We start from the raw sequence: 8,977 nt of genomic DNA on the forward strand, positions 1-8,977 counted from the left end.
AGGCAGGTGGATCACGAGGTCGAGATATCGAGACCAACCTGGTCAACATGGTGAAACCCCGTCTCTACTAAAAATACAAAAAATTAGCTGGGCATGGTGGTGCGTGCCTATAATCCCAGCTACTCAGGAGGCTGAGGCAGGAGAATTGCCTGAACCCAGGAGGCGGAGGTTGCGGTGAGCCGAGATCGCTCCATTGCACTCCAGCCTGGGCAACAAGAGCGAAACTCCGTCTCAAAAAAAAAAAAAAAAAAAAAAAAAAAAAAAAAAAAAAAGTTTATAGGAAACTCAGAGTCAAAAATAGCAAAGACTTAAGAACAAAGAACTTAACAAAGAACAAAGTTGAAGGATATATACTACCAGAATTCAAGACATATTTATAAATGACAGTAATTAAGACAGTGTGGTATGACACAAGAATGGACAAATAGACCAGAACAAGAGGATACAGAGTACAGACTAGACCCACACCTATAGTCACTTGATTAGGACAAAGGTGCCACTGCAGTTCAGTGGGAGAAAAGAATGTCTTTTAATAAAGGATGCTGGGAAATTTAGATGTTTGTACAGGAAAAAAGAGAAAATTGACCCCTTACTGAACACAATACACAAAAAGTAATTTCAGGTTGATCTTAGATTTGAAAGTGAAAACCAAAAAGTAAGCTTTTAAAAGAAAACATAGGAGAAAATCTTCATGGTCTTAATGGGTAGGCAAAGATTTCTTAGTACAAAATGCAGTAACCATGAAAGAAAAAATTCAACAAATTGCTCTTCACTAAAATCAAGAACTTCAGTTCATCAAAAGGCATCACTAAGGACACAAAAATGCAAGCCACAGAATAGAAGATAAGTGCAATGCACATATACTACAAAGGACTCGTTTCTAGAATATAAAAAGAACTCCTAAAATAAAAGAGGAAAAGAGAAATGATCTAATAGGAAAATGGAAAAAGACCTGAACAGGCACTTCTTAAAGGAGATACCTTAATGCTGAACAAACATATGAAGGAGGTGTTTTACATCATTACACACTAAAAAAAGTGTAACATAATCACAAGTTGAAACTATGAGACCACAACATGCCAGAAGTACTAAAGAATTTTGAATTAAATTGAAGATTGTTTTTAATTCATTAAATGGATAATCCTTAGATCTAACCAATGATCTTTATTGGAGTGTTAACCATACTCTCTTAACCAAATATTCCTCTCCAGAATAGACTTGCTTTTCAGCTACAAAGTATAAATTTCACTTCAGTGTTATTTTTGGCTTCCAGTGCCAGAAGGATGGGAATATGTATCTGGGTTGTTTTGTGCCTAATGGTTATTTTACTATATATCTAATAGCTGGAACGTAACTCAGAATCAGCATTAAAAAAAAGTGTAAGGCATAGATTGATCAGAGGAAATGACCTTGGATAGGAGCCTGGGTTTCACTCTGACATCAGAGCTGAAATGCACCATCTGGTGCAATTATAGCTCACTGTAACCTCAAATTCCTGGGCTTAAGCAATCCTCCTGCCTCAGCCTCCCAAGTAGCTGGGACTAAAGGCATGTGCCACCACTCTGGGCTAATTTATTGTTGTTACTATTATTATTATTATTATTTGTAGAGATAGGATCTTGCTATGTTGCCCAAGCTGGTTTCAAACTCCTGGGCTCAAGTGAACCTCCTTTCTTGGTCTTCCAACGTGTTGGGATTACAGGTGTGAGCCACCACAGCCAACCAAAAATGTGCTTTTAAGAGGATTATGATGATGCTATTCAATAGCAGTGTAACTTCAGGTCAAATGATACAAGAAATCACCAAGAGTTTGAGGATTCTGGTCAAATTGCCAAATAAAGCTCTCTGTTTTGAATAATTTGACAATAAGGACAGCCAATTAAAAAATACATGGATGAAAGGTTTTAAAAGGGTATAGAAAGGTTCTATTATTGACTAATGAAGATTCCTTGGAGATTGAAAACGCTTTCCTGTCTTTTTGAAAAAGGGTTGACAGAAGCATTCTAGATGGGCTGAAGGAATGAATGTCATTTTACCTAGCAGGCTTACTCTTCTCTTAATTTCTCTTAATTTTTTTTTTCTTTTTTTTTTCGAGACAGAGTCTCATTCTGTCACTCAAGTTGGAATGCAGTGGCACGATCTGGGCTCACCACAACCTTCACCTCCTGCCTCAGCCTCCTCAGTAGCTGGGATTACAGGTGAGTGCCACCACACCTGGATAATTTTTTTTATTTTTAATAGAGATGTGGTTTTGCCATGTTGGCCAAGCTGGTCTCAAACTCTTGACTCAGGTGATCCACCCACCTCGGCCTCCCAAGATGCGGGGATTAGAGGCGTGAGCCACTGTGCCTGGCCTATTCTTAATGTATATTTTCATGGCTATTTTTTGCTTCTTTAAGGACGTATTCATGTTCTGAACTTTTATGTTTATCTTGCCTTTCTTATTCTAATAATATTCTACCTTAATTTGAGTATTTACCAAGGATGTGAAGGGGACAGAGTTTACCCATTGCATTTACTGCCTAGTTCCTTTCTCTTTCCAACCTTTACTTTGGATATTTTCTTCTTAAAGGAAAAGATTTGATAAATTTACTCATTGAAGGATGAAACTTGCTTCTGGTAATGCTTTATGTATGCATCCCATAAACTGCATTCAGTTACTACTAATAAAAGAGACATAACTAAGGGGACTTCACAGTTTTTAAGGGTTTATTTTTCTCATGTAATGAAAGGTTTGGGAAGCAATAGCTGATGGTTGTGGTACAGTGGCTCAAGGTCTCTGATTACCTTAACCTTTCCCTTGTGGCCATAAGATGACTATTCCTGCTCCTACCATTATATCTATATTACATGCATGAGAAAGCAGAAAGGTTGGAAAGGGAGGAGGTCAGCTCAGTCAACCCATCCTAAAGAGTTTTTCTAGAAGCCCTTCTTAAGAACTCTTGCTACATGGGTCAGAACTGTGCCATGTGACATCCACGGCTGTAAAGGAGGCTGGCTTCCTAGTTTTTTATGTGGGCATATTGCCATCCAGAATAAAATTGGGAGTTCGTTCTGCGAAGGAAGGAAAGAATGGATATTGGGTAGGCTACCAGTTGTCTCTGCCACATGTATTCTCTTGTTTGCATTCTACGACGGGATCAGGCTTAAGGTCAAATGAATGAATCTTTTGCTGTTGAATTTTAGGCATTTGTAAAGGAAAAGAAGACATTGTTGAGTGGTGCTTTTACTGGGATCTCTAAATTCTCATAATGTGGGCAAGAGCTTACTCTATTTCCTCTTAGGCAGTCCTCTATAAAGGTATGAAGGAGAATCAATGTGTGACCTGAAATCTTTTATCTTTTGAGTAGATACATATGCTGCTTCACATCTGAGGTGGAGCGATGCATGGAGGAGGTGGGGGAAAGAGTGCTGTGGGAGGGGAAGGGGTGACTTTGTGGTTCTGGGTTCTGTTTACAAACCATGTGAGTCAAACATAGGTAATGGCACAGGTGGGCCACTCTTAGCAAAGATGGAATAAAATGTATAAGGGAGAAAAATATCAGTATTGAAGGAATCATTAAACTGGATCTAAATAGATACCAATGAATTTCCTATAAACTGTTACTTTCCAGAAGGCTAAGGTTGTGCCACTGGGCTGGTTCTGAGGAATACAGCACTGGTATAGGAAGTGCTGTCCTCCCAGGTTATCCTGTGACTCCCCAGGGAGGCTTTCATATCTCCACGTATGAGCTCTGGCTGTTGCATGATGCAGTTTAGGTGGGCTGCAACTTCATAACTTCGGGAGTCACTCTTCCACAGAGTGCTTCTCTGGGCTAAATACATCTCTGCCCCATCACTTTGGATGGTACCAGTCTGCTATCTAGATATCAATTGAACTGGAAAGCTCATGTCTGTGAAAGTGGATCATACTTATGATGCCTCAAGGCTGGAAATTCTTATTATTGTATTTGCAAATTGAGAAGAAAAACGCTTTCTATGTGTTATGCTCAGCTGTAGGAAGTCTCACATCAAGGTTTCTTAAGCTCCTCCTTCCCAAACTACAGAAATTAATATATTCTTTAAAGTTACATATGTAGCCTCTTTCTTCCAATATGAATCTAAGCCTCCAGACAGGGGATTTCTAGAGGTGTTCCTATATCAGCCATTGCACTTTTTGGAAGAACAGTGCTTACCATCCGCAATCAGGATCAATTGCTGGCTCTAACTTCTCTTCTTCCATCGTGGTGTATTCTCTCAGGAAGTTCTTTTTACCTGATCTGCATTGGATCAACCCACACATGTCTATCTGTAAGTCTGATCTGTGATGGTTGTCTTGGGTGGAGTCTTTTTTTTTCGGTAGAGGCTCATTAGAGACCCTATAGATCAAATATAACGCTTATATTTAAAACTTAAAAAAATGCCCCAAAACTGAGAGTAGATAATTTTGCTTTTGAACTGTCTTAACTTCTTCAGGCTGCTAAAGCAAAACCCCATAGAATGGGTAATGGTTGAGCAACAGAAATTTATTTCTTATAGTTCTAGAGGAAGTTCAATATCAGGTTACCAGCAGATCGGGTGCCTGGTGAGGGCTCACTTTCTGCTAGATGGCGCCTTCTCGCTGTGTCCTCACATGGTAGAAGGATGAAATAAGCTCCCTTCAGTCTCTTTCATGAGGACATTAATTCTACTTGTGACAGCTCTGCCCTCATGACCTAATCACTTCCCCAAGACATGACCTTGGGGCGTAAGATTTCAACAATACACTTTAGGTAGGGGAACACATTCAGATTGTAACAAGAACATGCCATGTTTTCACTAAGATGTAACCTTTGATTAACTGAGCTCTGACCACAAAACATGCAGCATTAGAAGGTGTAGGCCCTAGAAAGAAATAATCCACCTTGGTTACTCCAACAGGATGTATGTGTTGGTAGTGGTGGAAAAATCCACTTAGTTTCTCCTGTTACCCACCAATGATTATGAATAATTTGAAGAAGAAAATAGAAGAGGAATAACAATCATTTGAGGAATAGGAGAGGCAGATCTGGAACCAAAATATTACCTCTATCAGATGGTAGGCTGTGGCCTTATGGGTATGAGACTACACTCATAGGTAGACTTACCCACCCAGTCACCATACTGCTGGGCTACGGCAGGCCAGGAGGAGGAATGGAGTTGCTGAGCTAAGCTTGCCAGTTTTTGTTCCAAATACATCAACCTGATAAATCACCCCAACTCACTAGGGGTGTGAATAAAGGGCCATGAACAGCCAGGCACATGTTCAGGGAAAACCCTTCCTTCTCTCACTCACCTGCTGGTTTAGAGCCTATGGGATGGCGATAATATCCTCCCACACACAGTTGTGTATTCACGTGTTTGCTTTTCCTACCTGGTTTGCAGTGTCCTGATTAGTTTCTCCCTTCAGAGCCTGAGCACTTCATTCTCATGCTCCCTTCATAATCACGAAGTGCTCAGTTGTTCTAAGCATGACTTTGATGCTGGTAGACACCATCTTTCTCTCAAAATATTTTCTCCCCCTTTAAGACTCTGAGGAGAAAACCTCCTATTCAAAACCATGCTCCGTAGTGGAGGACTTAGTAAAGTGGATTAGCAAAATCTGCAGGAGCCCTAAGTAACTGCACTCCACTTCAAAGACCTTTTGCCCACCGAGCCCTCCTTTCACTCATGGCCTTACATCTAAAGATTATGCTCCCCTGGAATATTCTGAAGTGGCTACTGAAGAATTTTGTGAAGTCAAGACACAAAGAGCCATTTTGTTCTCAGAAATGCCTCCATTTATACTACTGAGAGTCTCGCACTTGTATATTATATCTCCTGCTCTCTATCCTGCTGACTTCAATCTGGCGGGACTGCCACATGTCTTTGTACTCTGTAACGCACATGTGCATATGGTACATGCTAAATATAAATGCTGTTTGGCAGGATCCTTTTTTCTCTTCCTTTGTTTCTGAAAAATATAGTGAAGAAAATGTGTAATGTATGCCCGCTCCAAAATGAGAGAGACTTTCAGGAAGTGGAATGATCTTGACAGCAAGCCACACATTTTGCATATTATTTCGACTTGTGGCAGTAGTGGTAGCAGTGACTGTCCGCTGCTTTGTCTGGTCAGATTAGGGCTGCTGAGCTGGTTTGCATCCCCTCTTCAATGGAGGTCAGGCAAATACCTGCAATGCTGAACCATCTGCCTGAGTTGATGGGCGCTGGTTTTCAGATCCTTTTGGTCCCTCCTCCAATCAGGTAGTAGTCGGGTTAGGTCAGTTTATGTGGCAATAACTAACAGCTTAAAGCTCTTAGTGGCATAACACAATATATGTGTCTTTCCTGTTCATGAGATGTGTCCATTGTCAGTGGGCAGGGGCTCTGCTCTTCATAGTCGCTCAGGCTGATAAAGTCTTGTCTGGCTGTGAGACTTTCCCTTGGAAGTGACACACATCACTTCTGCTTTCTCTTTATTGAACCAAGTAGGTCCATGCTATGCCCCAAATCAGAGAAAACAGTTAAGTATGCCCCACCATATACCTGAAAGGCAGACAGCTAGAAGGCTTTTGCTATTGACACTAATAACTACTACATGTCCTGCCAGAAATCTGATGAGCGGGCAATTGCTCATGCTATTGTTAAGGCACCTGGGTACATTTTAGGTGCACCAATGGTGCTGTAGAGGGAAGACAGCAAGGCATGTAAGGTTAAAGCTCTTCTATAAAGGCATCTCCCCGAGTAGCACTGTCTTGAAACAGTGCTTAGATTTTTAAAGCTGTGTTACAGCTTACAGAAACTTGGATTAGGAATGGTAAGGTAGAAAACACAAAAACACATAGATGCGTACTCCAGTTTAAGTCTCTGGAGCTGGGCCACGGTCACACATAAGGTGCAATGTCTAGAATGGAACAAAGGTGAATGCCAGTAGAATTCTGCTCCAGTCTTTCAGGAGCTGCCCTGCTTCCTGCTTTTTCTGCCACGCTTCCCAGCAGCCCAGTGGGCTCTGCTTCTGCCAGGAGAGCCTGTTCTGACTTCTTTTGCTGGTGGTGGGACTTCAGCAAAGCTGTGATTGCAGAGTGTGGTTTGTTAGATCTTAAGGACTGGAAAAAGTCCCAGAGCCACTTAGCAGGTGAAAAATCATGACTGTGTCTCTGCCAACTTTGAAGGCCTAACATCTCTGGACTGATTGCTCTGAGCTCAGGAAAAACCCGAAGGAGGATTTCAGATTCAAAGGGCAGTTGAGAGGTCTTTGCCTGGTAACACTGATCACAGCTGGCAGGGGCCGCTTGAGGAGAGGCAGCTGGCATGATGCTTCTCATCACCTGCCCCAGACAGATGACCCCTGCATCGGTGAGGGAGAGCTAAAGACACGAGCACTGGGACTCTCTGGAGCAACTGAGGAGAGGCAAGAAGACTGATGTGACCATCCACGACTGCTCAGCGCAATGGGAAGCTCAGCAACTTTTAGCTGGCTTCTACTAATGAATGTGGAGCCAAGGGACTGGCAGCTCCATTTCCTCTGATATTAACATTTTTTACTTTATTTTAATGAGGAAAATGAGATTCTTCTTAGTTTCCTATCACTGAACCCGGTTTGGGAGGGGATGACATTTAACAACAGTGCTTTGAAAAATATTAAGCATTATACAAATACAAGGAATTGTTGCTGTTATTATCCTGATGAAGCACACATGCAGCTCCGGATCAGCCTTAATATTGAGGGGATATTTAAGGGATTAGGAGGAACTCTGTGACTATTGGGGAGTGACTCAGGATGGCCTTCGCAGAAAGGGCCCACTAATCTGGCCATATTAAATCCATTTTTAGAAGCGAAATACCCAAACTCTGAGTCAATAAACCACAAATGCAGTCATAGATCATAAAACTTGATTACTTCACATCGGATGTAACACTCTCATAAATTATAAAATATGTCAGGCGATTAACTCTAATTTGAGGCCGTAACTTGATTAGCTTCTGGGTAAAAGGAGGAAATGGCTTTGGATAGGAACAGTCGTAACAAATTTCTATTTTTTTTTTTTTTTTGGAGCATTGTGCTGGACTTCAGTTCGATGAGGATGATGGTATAGAGTTTTCACTCATTTTGTTCAGCTTTCCAAGGAATGTATGTATAGAAGTCATCATTGATTCAAATTTCTTAATATGTAAATGCAGCCTAAGTGAGGTGGGGGCAGGGAAGAGGACTATAGTTATATGGTAGACTTGGGGATGAATACAGATAATTCAGGAGAAAATAATGTGGATAGACTGAAATCAGATCCCAAAGGCTTTGAGAAACTACTCTTAAGCCTTACCAATTTGGATGAATTGAGGATTAAAGTCAATGTGCACTAGTGAAAATTTGAATTATAGACTGTTTTACAGATATGTACTTGTGTAGTTTTTCAAGTATACAGAAATGCAAAACAAATGGATGGTAAAGTGGGGCCAAATACAGGTCCATCCCAGCTTGCTTAATTATCTAATTATTGTTTGCATGCAAATGACTGGCATCATTTAGAGTAGTCTCTAAAGCAGTTCATTTTAAAAATAGGTCTACTATTTGCCTTTTATTTTAAAAAATTAACTCGTAGCAAGCCATTTTTTTATTGTTCAGAAGAAAATATTACCATATTGAGGAGGGGATACCCCAAATTTCTGATGTACCTGTACAGCTAGGAGACACTGGGAAGCCAAAATGTCCCCATGTTCCTCCTGGCTGCACTGCTCCATGTGCTGCAGGCAGAGGCTGCATAGCTTGTTGAGGAATTCAAAACCACCCACAATTCTGGATAATAAAGCCAGATATTAATTTACTTTAAAATATCTTATAATTAATCTGAATCTTTTCTGTACATTGTTTTCTCACCTCCTAAGTCAGCTGGGGCAGTTTCTGGCCACATGGTAGATAAGACAGGGCGATTGCTGGAATCCTTCAGCCCCTCTTTTCAGAAGTTTAGTTGCCTTGCTGGGCCTTTCATTTCCCTCCATTTTC

At 40.9% G+C, this 8,977-nt stretch overlaps 1 non-coding gene across 1 annotated transcript; it reads right to left on the bottom strand.

Moving 5' to 3' along the window:
• Nucleotides 1-8,041: 8,041 nt before the first annotated feature.
• Nucleotides 8,042-8,133, bottom strand: LOC120365733 (small nucleolar RNA SNORD116). The gene has a single exon (XR_005580601.1). It is a non-coding gene; the product is annotated as a small nucleolar RNA SNORD116 (small nucleolar RNA).
• Nucleotides 8,134-8,977: the final 844 nt, after the last annotated feature.

Source organism: Saimiri boliviensis, chromosome 1, assembly GCF_048565385.1.
Source record: "Saimiri boliviensis isolate mSaiBol1 chromosome 1, mSaiBol1.pri, whole genome shotgun sequence".
NCBI classification, from domain to species: domain Eukaryota; kingdom Metazoa; phylum Chordata; class Mammalia; order Primates; family Cebidae; genus Saimiri; species Saimiri boliviensis.